General features: G+C 43.5%; 1 long non-coding RNA gene across 2 annotated transcripts; it reads left to right on the top strand.

Annotated features, from left to right (window-relative positions):
* The first annotated feature begins 6,252 nt into the window (after nucleotides 1-6,252).
* On the top strand, nucleotides 6,253-9,911 carry LOC141737764 (uncharacterized). 2 transcript variants are annotated; one of them, XR_012585237.1, is made up of 4 exons: nucleotides 6,253-6,352; nucleotides 7,148-7,260; nucleotides 7,332-7,514; nucleotides 7,630-9,911. It is a non-coding gene; the product is annotated as an uncharacterized LOC141737764 (long non-coding RNA). The 2 variants fall into 2 exon arrangements; XR_012585236.1 differs by lacking the exon at nucleotides 7,148-7,260.
* The last annotated feature ends 2,177 nt before the right edge of the window (nucleotides 9,912-12,088 follow it).

Genomic DNA, 12,088 nt, shown 5'->3' with positions numbered 1-12,088 from the left:
AGCCCAGGATACAATTGGCTTTCTGGGCTGCTAGTGCACACTGATGGCTCATGTTGAGCCTCCCATCCACCAGCACCCCCAAGTCCTTTTCTTCAGGGCTGCTCTCAAGCCAGTCACTGCCCAGCCTGTATCGGTGATTGGGATCGCCCCAACCCAGATGGAGGACCTTTCACTTGGTCTTGGTGAACTTCATGAGGTTGGCATGGGCCCACCTCTCCAGCCTGTCAAGGTCCCTCTGGATGGCATCCCTTCTCTCCAGCGTGTCAGCCACCCCACACAGCTTGGTGTCGTCGGCAAACTTGCTTGCATGGCTTGCAACCACCAGCTGCTGCACAGCTGGCCAGGCTTCTCCTCCCCCAGCACCTTCCTTAGCTTGGGGGCCATTTGTGAACATAAAGGTTGATGGTAAAAAAGACAACAGGAAGAATGCAATTTCCTATCTGAAGCTGTCCTAGGTTAGTATAATGAGATGGATCTTATGTAAGCCTGAGGCTGATTTGTACTAATATGATGCTAACCTGAGGGTGCGCAAAGATGGTAGTAAGCAGAACCCACAACGTAAACTCCAGTCTGTAGTATTGTAACAGATAAAATAAATCATCGCATTAGGCTCCCACACAAAGTACTCTGTTTTAGACCAGGTTGATTGAATTGAACTGAGCTAAACTGTATTTTGAAAACACTTCATGCTTTCATGCACTGTGATTTGCCTCTTAAAGGAAAAAGAGATGAATCTATATTTTGAGAACACAGTGTGGGCTTTGCTGAGCTAATTCTGTGCACAGACTGCACTGTGCATTTTCACAGACCATTAATGGGAATTCAGAGGCCTCAGTGCCTTCTGTATTGAATCTCTGTCGGATATTAGAACTTGGACAAGAGCTGTTGAACTCTCCCAGAAGCACGGGAGGCCTTGGTCTCCAGGAGACTTGCACAGACAGAATCTGTAATAGTAATATCTTTAACCTTAGGGTACCACAGACGGATGTAATAGGACTGGTGCTCATGCTAGGCCCAGACCTTAAATCATCTCTTTCAGTTGATCTATAAGGCCAGATTCTTTAGTGTCCTCTGGCTGTTTTAAGCTGTTCCTGTAAGGCAACAAGCCCTAAGCTGAAGTTGACTGGCTGGTTAAAACAAATTTATAGTTGTTTTTCACTGCCAGAAAGACATGGTTAATCTGAACCATGATTTACAGATACTGGGAGAAGAGTGTCACAACATAATCAACATTTAATGATAATGGAAATGGTAAGCTCTCATAAACATGGTCCTAAGGGACACATATAGAGGTTCAGGTCCAGTGGTTACCTCTCCATGGACTGGGGATCTTGTGTACGTAGAATCATACAACAGTTTGGGCTGGAAGGGACCTTAAAAGGTCATCTAGTCCAACTGCCCTGCAATGAGCAGAGAGACCTACAACTAGATGAGGTTGCTCAAAGCCCCATCCAAGCTGACCTCGAACACTTCCAATGGTGGGGCATCCACAACTTCTCTGGGCAACCTGTTCCAGTGTCTCACCACCCTCATTGTAAAAAAAAATTCTGCTTTATGTCCAATCTAAATCTATTCTCTTTCAGTTTAAAACTATTGCCCCTTGTCCTGTCACTACATGCCTTGTTAAAAGTCTGTCCCATCTTTGTCATAAGCCCTCATTAAATACTGAAAGGCTACAATAATGTCTCCCTGGAGCCTTCTCTTCTCCAGGCTGAACAACCACAACTCTCTCAGCCTGTCATCTGACGAGGAGATGTGGCCCTGATATTCTGTTTTATTTCACTACTTAATGGCTAAACCCTGGAGTAGGTGGGTGGGGGCAGATCATTTAGGTCTTCTTCATATTCATGGTATATTCTCAGGGAAGCATCTCTGCATTTTCTGAGGTATCCTGCATGTTAATCAAGATCGCAAAACAATAGTAGCTCTCAAAGATATTTCTCCTGGGTGAGTAACTGAATCTTTTCCAAAAAATCAGCAATGATAGAGATTGTCCATAGGGTTGGGTTATACCTGTCAACACCCTTTTGCTCTGATACAGAATGCATTTATCTTGTCTTTCTGTTTACCTCTTTCTTTGAGAAAGAACATGTTCCTGGTGTTACTTTAGATTCTATCTTAAACTGTAGATGAGGTCATAATATTAGCCCATAATTCTTGGTATTGCTTTTTAGCCAAGCACTTCCATTTCTCACAAGCGACAGACCCTCCCTTGCAGGACTGCTGGACTTTTTCCTACTATGACATACTTTGAATTCTGGGGTAAATCTGCAGGGTAAGAAAACATTTGAGAGACTGTCACATTATCAGCTAACTGACCCAGACTCTGTTGTGCCTGGCATATTCTAAGGCAGTCAGAAAGACTGCTTGCACATTTCTCCCTTCATCCCTGGAACAAAGATTACACCATCCTGTGCTTTAACAGTCTTGGGGAGCTTTGGTAGTCTATTGCAAATGAAAGAAAAGTTCAACAAGTTAAAAGCGTCCAGAATGCCACATGCATTGGCTCTATCACATGGCTTCAGAGGTGGCAGAAGATGATGAAGGCTGATCTCTACTGGGTGGCTCTTCCCATGCAAAAGGAATCTCTTGTCAGGCACACCCATCAGCCTTTGAGATCTGGAATGCTGCAAAGTACGAAGTACTCCAGAGATGTCATTACTGTTAACTTTACCCACCAACACCTTACAAACACCTTATGTTCTTGTATTCCTTCTCCAGGTGCACAGCTTTAAGCATATATTCCATCCATTTGATTTCAAGGCAACAAAAATGGCCAAGAGGCACAGTGGAGTTTCCTGCTCCTCTGAGCACAAAAGCACATCAATAAATGCATCCTGAGACATGTGTGTCTTCTCAGCATGTCACAAGTAAGTCTTCTGCTTCATTTGTAAGGTCTGCCTGTGAGTTTTGAGATGCAGTCTCTGGTATTTTTATAATGGCTCAATTCTCATCTTTATCTGATGCATTTCCAAGAAGGGATTTACATGTGCTTAAAAAACAGTATTATAGTTCTCTCCCTCCCAAATAAGACATTCATTTGTGTTACCAACAGGACTCTGGGGGAAGGGGGCGGGGGAATAACATTACAGTTAAAGCAAACATCATAAAATACCCATACTTGCAACTTACACCTACACTGACAATGTCTACAGCACGAATGACCTGGTGGATTTCTTTTTTTTATTTTTTTTTTTCTGCAGGATTTGCTTCAGTCCATGCAGCTGATGATGCAAGGCCTTGTTATAAACATGTCATGTAATGCTCTCACAGGTGTTGCTAGTTTGCTTTTGCAAGGCAGGGCCAGCAGGCATCCCTAATTGTATCTTATTGAGAGAAAAGGCTCCCAGGAGATGACGGCCAATTACCAAACCCAGCGTAGCCATACTTGTTTTGGAGAAACAGAGAAGGGGGGAAAAAAAAAACACGTAAAGGAGAAAGAAGCTAGCAAGCTTTCCCAGTTGAAAACTTTGATGAATTTTGAATGTTGTTGTGCAAAGGAGAAAGCAATACAGCTTGTATTTGGAAAGGAGGCTTCAATGCCGTGTGTTAATACAGCATCCCCTTTTTATCACAGAACTACCTGAATGTTCTCTCACGTACAAGTATTTTTGCCTTCAAGTTTCCATCTTTTTGCATCATCGATATTCCTTCAAAATACTTTTTTTCTCAAAAACCCCACAATTCTCAAAAGACAACGACTCTCAGCGTTCAGTGCGGAATAAGAGTTGAAGGACTGTGATAGCTGAGCAGCACTGAATCTTAGTCATGAAAACATATGCACGTGAGAGAGGACAGGCGTTATTTTGCCAGTGGCTGGAGAACACAAAATGCAAAACAACTGTCCAGCTTGTCAGAATCACCACGCATGAATATCCATGAGTAGATATATTCATTATAAAAATATTGCTATGCTTAGAGCTCCCGATCCCAAAAGGAAGGCTTCAGAAAACGTTGCATTTTGAAGTAATGCTGATGCTATTTGCTATTCTGTAACCCACTGCTCCATAGAGCATAGCTAGCAGATATTTTGGGAGGGTCCTCTGCATGTAGGAGGTGAAGGTGCAGACTGGTGTATGGTGCTGTCGGTTAAACAGGTCTTGGAATTCACACTGTCACTCAATGGTGCCAGAGAATGCACTCTGACTTTCATGGGGACATGTGTGCAGATGTCACCCTGCTCTCAAGAGCAATTTCAAGGAGGACCAATGGCAAACGTGCTACCAGAACACTTCTTTTGAAAATGCTCATGGATCACAAGCTAAAAGTTTCAGAAAATGGGTCAATTTAGAGGAGAGTTTATTTTTTAAATATGTGTGAAGTGTTCCCCTGGCTCTTTCCTGATTGAAGATTAAAATTTTCCATTTGATATTATTTTTCCTTTTGCATTTTAGTGCCCTATTACAAAAGTCAGGACTTAAGTGCAATGGTTTAATTTTCACTGGTACTTTCCTTGCTGTGAAGTGAAATCATTACCTTTTTTTTTACACGAAATTTTGAAGGTTAAGTCATTCAGGTTCAGTGTGGGTATTGTTTTAAAATCACATTTTTTCCTGGGTTTGTTGCCAACAGAATGCTCTTACTTGGAAAAAGTATTCAATGCCCAAGGAACATTCCTAGTGAAGAGAGTCCAACAGGGAAGTAAACGTTTATGAGTGTGCAAGCTCAAAACTAATGTCCTAATCTAAAATCAAGGACATCAGTCCTGTGTAGATCCTGGGTCTCTCAGCATCTCTCTCCGTGGATATTATATGTAACTAATTAAACCATGCAATGATTTGCAGAAGTATCTACTGACATGCTTGGAAAAGTCATTGCAAATGAGGTGCAGGTTTATGTGACAATTTTTAATATTTCCCAGGAATTAAAACACCATTTGGGGTTGAGTAGAGTCTCCATTCTCCTCTCTGTTAAAAACCTCCTTGAGCAGGAGGAGTGAATCTGATTCAAGCTTCCATTATGCATTGTGGGATCCTCTACAGATTTTGCCTTCTATTCCCAACCCTGCCAAGGATCAAGCAAAACGGATGGTCTGCCTTGTGCTACATCTGCTTGCTTTCCCTTTATTTCCTTTTCCTAGTGATGCTGTGAAATCAAGACTCAATAGCCTAAGTGACTATTAAGCAGGTATTCTTTATTGCAGCGTTGGGTGCAAGGGGGATAACTCCTCCTAACTTGCACACCGACTTTGATTACAGACTATATTTATAGTATAAAACATGCTTACTCATTGTTATAGGTGTCATTATTACAATTAGCTCTAGTAAATAGGTGGCGTTATTATAATTAGTTCCAGTAATTCATTATCATAGGGTCCGCCTTCCTGGTGCATGCGCTCTGCTGTCTGGTGGTCGTCTTTTGGGGTCTCTTGGAGGAAGGCTCGTAGTCTTCTTCGTCGAGCTCTTTTGACTTTCTTATGCAATTGGCTGTGCCTGTTGGGCTTGGCCGGCTTCCAAACCACGGAACTGGTTCTAACCAGACGATGAGTACATTTCAAGGCTGCTTGTTCCTGTTGTCTCAAAACTTGTCTCCTTATCATCCGCTTTCGTTATTGTTAGCTTTACCAGGATGCCTACTTAATTATTTACTAATAGCCCAAATTCTTATTTCACTAGACTCCTTCCCACTTCACATTGTGCTCTAAAGCGTGCATAACCATAGATTGTAATACCAAACGTGCCAGTATTCTGTGAATACTTTTTTTTTTTATTTTGTTAACTACTGGTCATGTAACATGTATGAGAGAAATAAGGTACATCATGGGTAGGGGAGGATGTATCATTATCTCTTCCCCTGAATTAGTAAAAGCACATCTATGAAAACAGAATCATGTTTTTAATAAGGATGGGATATTAACAGTGTGGAACAGTTAATCTTTTTAAAACAGTCATGGCACATCCATCATGCTGGGCTCCAGTCCCCAGGCATTGGCTGTTGAGATGGATTCCCAAAGAATGTATCATTTTATCACACAGTTATCCTTCCAGAGTGGTACTTGGAAGGACCGTTGTCCTGGTTTGGGGTGGAGCAGGGCCAACTTTCTGCTTGGTGAGAGGCTCTTGCTCACACTTGTTGCTGTGGCAACCAGGGTCAGCTGAGTTGGTTGTTCACCCCATGGAGGGGTCACACCTGTGGGGAGGCGTGGACAGGTCAGGTGACCTGAACTGACCAATCAGGTGTTCCATCCCATCTGCCATGCTCAGTATAAAAGCTGAGGGAGCAAAGGAGTCAGTTTGGATCTTTGTTTTTTCTCTCTGTTGTCTTTTCTCCTCCAGATCTCCTTCAGTGGCTCTCTTTCTTTGATGATTGGTGTCTGAGGAGGACCCCGTCAGCTCATCTGCTTTTGATCCTGGTTAGTGTGTTCCAGTTCCCATTTGTCACCAAGTCCAGTCTGGAATTTTCCCAGAGCCTGCCAGCAACATCTTCCTGGGAACTTGATCTGGTTTTGTATATATAGTATTTATTTCATTATTTTTTACAAAATATTTTATTATTAATATTTGATTAAATTAATTTGTTTTCTTTCTAAACTCATAAATCTCTTTATCTCTCTTCTTCCTCTCCTTGGAGTGAGAGGTGGGGAACAGCATCTGTTGTCTTGTCATTGGCCAACCTGGCCCAAGCTATGACAAAGACGTGGTCCCAGAGCTACCTGTGTAGCACACTGAGCACCTGTCTCAACAGGTAAAATAGAAACACACTGCAGGAATAAGAACACAGATTGTGTGATGGCCACACATGCACTTGTGGCCACTCTTATTATTCCAGTATAGCTCTCAACTAGAGTGCAAAAAGCTTCAGGATTCAGGGCCTCTTCTGCTTAAGTGTTAGTAGGTGACCTTGTATAACAATGCTGGGACCTCTGTATGATATCAGGGTACAAATTCATCACACTTACCTGCTGGCCCCATTTGAGGAAGTCTTAATGATGGTGGGTAGAGAGCAGGGATGATCTTGGGAAAGAAGTCTCACTAGCAGTTTGCTGTGCCTGCTGGAAACAGAGGTGCATTGTGGGTTTGCACAGCCTACATGCTGCTTGGTCCAGTCATTTTGCAGCAGAAGTCCCTTGTTTGAAGTTGACGTTAGAAAGTGAAGGACAAGCAATAGCACTTCATGTCTGGCAAAAGCAACTTTTTTATCTTTGCAGGAAGAGCCCAGGGAGAGGTGAAGAGAGCAAGGCAAATCTGACTAGCAGAAGAACTGTGAGAGTAAGCAAGGAGAAGGAGAGATAGCACACAGACAGTTTGAGAAGGAGACAAGGTGCAGATAAGGAGCTGTATCTATCTAATAGATATTCTTCCCCTAATTCTAATGGAAATTCTATCTCCCAGAGCCTGTCAGTGGAAACCTAATCCACCTCCAAGGGATATGCAGCATTGCTCAAAGCAGAATCCAGATGACGACAAGGTCATTTTCATCTCATCAGCTATAACGCACAGCCTGGCACCTTCCTCCCCCTCCCTCACTTCCCTTCTTTGCACAAGCTGAGAAGGAGAGGACAAGTTGAATCACAGGTAACATTTCTACAACACACAGCAGAATCCAGGGATGGCTCTTCTCCTGCTGAGGAGAGTTTAACTTTGCTTTTCTGAAGAGTAACTACTCTGTTGTTTGTTTTGGGCTCTACAGGTGACCAAGGAGTTGTACTGAACAAACAGTTGCTGGAAATGCGCAGTTTAAAGAGCTTGCGGGTGAACTATCTTTACCTGCCTTCTGACAACCCTGCCAAGGGAAAGCAGAGGGTATATTATAACTGGGACTCAATTCAGTGTTAACCCTAACATGAGGGTGGACTAGATGACTTTCTGAAAACCCTCCAAACTGAATGACCTCCTTGAATATATGAGGGGTGTGTGTATATATATGCATATGGGTACAATAAATCTGAAGTTCTTTGGTTATAAAGATAGACCACATAAGCATATGAACAAAAAATTTCTCTATACCTCAACTTGCTTGCCAGTGGTCATATCCTAAGAAACAGTGGTCACATTTCCAGGCGTGACTGATCACCCCTCAGAATCAGGAAGAAATGTCTGTCTTCATTTATTTAACCAGTTTTATAGGATTTCAGTATTTCCCAGATTTGTTGTGAGTTTATTTCTTCTAGTCTTCCTCCACAAGGCTAAAGTCTTTCCAGAAAAGTGGCCAGATGCTCAGCTGTGCTGCTACAGTGGACTCCTCTATGCTAAGGAAGGATGTACTTATGAAGACAAGAGTGTTTAAACTCCAGCTCATGAGAAGCAGGTAGAATCACCTCCAGTTACATACGATGTGCAAACACAGTGGGTTGTCTTCTCAAGGGACCTGGGGCTGATGCTAGGTGTTGTGAAACATATCCCAGATGTCTACCATAATAACCTGCAAACTTTCCTTGAACCGGTTCACAGTGCATTCTAGGACAACTGGTTTCTCCCTCATGATGTCACAAGTGAAAATGATTTCACCCTGCCACTCCTATCACTAAAACTCTTCTCACTCAGTAGGTTTCACTTCTTTCCTATCTCCCTGAGGGCCTATGCTCAGCTGTGTCAGATGAGTGGTTCTTGGTGGTTTGTGGAATGTTTCTGCAGTGGGACAAAAACTGTGCTGCTGATGAAGACCAGCATTTCCAAAGGAGGGAGAGCATCCTAATCTTGAATAGCTGGGATGACAAGCAAAGGTTCTGCCATTTTTCTTTGCTTCCAAACCTGTATTTAAGTTCAAATTGTTGCACTTGGTCCTTGCCTTAGCTAGGCTGTAAGTGCACTTACATGGATCTTAGTATCTTGCTGATCCTGACTTTGCATTGCTGATTTGATTTCTCAGTTTGGCTTTGGACCTGCCTTGTCACTATGGTCTTTTCTGGTGATTGCTGAACTGGGGGCTGGTCCTTGTTACCCTCACTAGACTTGCTCTGCTTGCCTTGCTTTGGTACTGAAGGATTGTGATCTTACCAGTGAGGCCACTGTCCCTCCTGCCATGCTACCCCCGCTCTCCTGGCTTTCCTCTTCAAGAGCAGCCTGCTCATGCTTGACATGGGACTACACCAAAAGTGCAGAGATGACCTTATGTAAAAGACTCTGGCAAATATTAAAAAAACTCGCGTGGACAGAATGAAGCACATTTGGTCAAGCAGTTTTCCGTGAACAGGACATTCATTGTACTGCAGCTCTGCAACCACAGAGTCATGCTGCATCTGGTCAGAGACTCGGATTATCAGACACTACGCTCTTTCTCCCTGAGGAAATTTTTGAACTCTTACTCTTTCAGTGCATGCCTATGACCATATATTGGTCACATATGGCTATGGATCATTAATGCATAACCTGATTATATCAGCTTTGTTAATGACCTCCAGGGTCAAGCTCAGCCTGACAGATGCCGAAGTACTAACGAGAGTGATGAAAGCACTTGGTCCTGACAACCTGGGGGGGGGGCAGAAGGACAGGATATTATTACCTGTTTTATTTAGATTGTTAATAAAAAGCCACAGACCTGTAACCGTTATATTAATGGACACATGTGTATGTCCTGTTTAAGGAATCTGCTACTGAGACAGTTCTTACCAACAACTCAGTGCAATGAGGTGTGAATGCTTTGCAGTTTTCTGAGTTACCTTCTAAAACCTAACCTGTGTGTGTCTGCAAGGAGGGCATCAACCCCATGCTGTAGTCCGAAGAGTTGGCCTTTACACTCAAGCATGACAGCCCAGGTATTGTGTGACTAATTGTTATTTAACATGGACACACGTGTGCCTACATTTTTTCATATAGTCCGGTAGGAGGCTGAATAGATCCTAAGTGCCTGAAAAAACCTTACAAAATCACAGGCCCCCAGAGGATGATCTCACCCCTCTAAGTGCTGCCAGTGTTAAGACTGGATTGATTTTTGGCTGCATCTAGTCTACAGAGGCACCCCCTGGGTGGCATTTGGTATCAGTGGTGGGTTTCATCTGTTCTATGACCCTGTGGCAGAGCAGCGTTCCAGGGTTGAGAGCAGGGGTGCCAGGAAGAGCACAAGGGTGTTCCTGAGGGCAGCTGTACCACATCTGACCTCTTTGTTAAACAGCTAGAACTGCAGCTTCCTGGGAAACCTGCAGGTGTCAAGGGGAACACTGAAAATTGCTGAAGCAGCTGGCAGCAGTGGATACCTGGCTTACCTCTGCCAAAGCCTTACTGGTTTATTGAGTAAGAGCAGAATAGGAATAATGGAGACCAATCCTTTGCAACTTGATAATCACAGAATACTCCAGCTGAGTTTTTGCAGGGACTCTGAATCTCTCTGATAAGCATGCAGAAAGCTGATAGCCTGTGGTGCCTTATAATCTGTAGTATCCAGACCACAGTTCTCTCTAAAGAAGTACATGTGAATAGTGTGGCATCAACCTGACCTAGTCACTCAGAACAGTGATTGCAGTAATTTACACTTAGGACTCTGTGTCAATGTCAAAAGTACTTCTATCTTTTACTATTCCTCTTTTCAATGATTATTTTCATCCTCATACAAACAGTTAGCATGGAGGACAGAGAGATCATTTCCATACCTCATTTTTCATACAGCTTTTGCCCTGTATAAGAACTCAAGACATCCCAGTTCACGCTATGTTCTCCATAAAAAATATTGCTATTGGCCATAAACCAGAAATCACTGCTTTCTTACCATAGAAGCTGTCCACACAGTATAATTATGAAAGATATAGTTATCACAGTGTCTTCCTTGTTCCCCCTGTGCTATCCCTCTCTGACTCCTTTTCTAGGTCTGCCCTGCAGTGGGTTCCTGGAGAATTCACCTGTCAAGCAGGCTAACTGGTGACCTTCAGGACTGGGCCCACTCCTGGGATCCTTCCTCAGTGTGACCCTGCTGCCCTGGCATGGCAGTCACATCAGGCACATAAAGGAGTCGTGGGAGTCTGATGCTTCTGGTCTTTGGACAACCCGAGCTCCTCTGAGCTTGTGGAGAGCAAACAAACACCTTTGTGGTTTTTTCCCTTAACTATTCCTTGTAGAGGGTTCATGTGTTTTGTTGGGTGGATGTGTATAAAGCACCGCTAACCTCTCAGAGATGGAATGGTAGAGATCATGTTTTTCATTCCCTGACAAACTGTCTTGCCAAGAACATTTTCTCCAGAGAATATCAGTGATCTTAGTGCCCTCCTGTTGCTAGCTAGCAGTGTGCCCATTAGACTTCTCTTGTTTTTCAGTGCTGGGATACAGCCTCTGCCCAGACCACAAAGAGTTACCACCCAGCTCAAAAGTGGAAAGAAACTTCAAAGAAACAGGAGAAACGGCATCAGTGTGAGCACAGGGAATTAGAGGAACATCAGTGCTGTGTTGTGCTATCGCAAACATTAGCACTTATGAATTTGATGACTTCATGCTCCAAAAGATGTGGACTGGATGTGGACTATGTGTCCCCACGGAGGGTGGTGCTCACCGCAGCAACAAATACACTTCCTGAGTGCAAATGCCCTGGTGCGGCGCTCACTCACATCATCTGCAGCCAGGACAGCAGCATGTGGGAAGCTAGGTGCTCTGCCCCAGCTCGTCTGCACCTCTTTCTCTGCATATTCCTGCTGTGTGGAAGGAAGATTGGGGGACATATCACCATCTGCATGGGGAGCCATCATTACCTCTCCAAGCTGATTTTAGGTCACACCACTATAGTGGTAGTGGTGGAAAAAGTTGGATGCAGAGCCAAGAATCTGACTGCCACTCTCCTTTGAAAGGCAGGGTAGCAGGCTGGACGTCTCAGCTCTCTGCTCCGCTCAGGAAAGTCTCATATTCCTCTGAGAGCGATCAGCTTAGCTAATACGAACAGAAACACAACTGTAATTAATAGAAAGCACAGCTTAGAAAAACATCCATAAGAGTGATCCATGCTGATAGCTTATAACTTATAAGACTCATCAACACTTAATTAACAATGGAAGCATTGCAAAGTTAAGTATATTTACAGCTGCAAGAGGCAGTGTCACCGAAAAGCTGGTCCTGTCTGAATTCACTCTTACTTCTAGTGGTAGCATTGGAATGTTTCATGGGAGAGATGTGAATTACTCCAACCCAAAGCTTGCCCCAATCCCATATCCCATACCTTTAATTATATTGCA

Source organism: Larus michahellis, chromosome 1 (genome assembly GCF_964199755.1).
Source record: "Larus michahellis chromosome 1, bLarMic1.1, whole genome shotgun sequence".
Classification (NCBI taxonomy): Eukaryota; Metazoa; Chordata; class Aves; order Charadriiformes; family Laridae; genus Larus; species Larus michahellis.
This window is presented reverse-complemented; position numbering and strand designations above follow the sequence as displayed.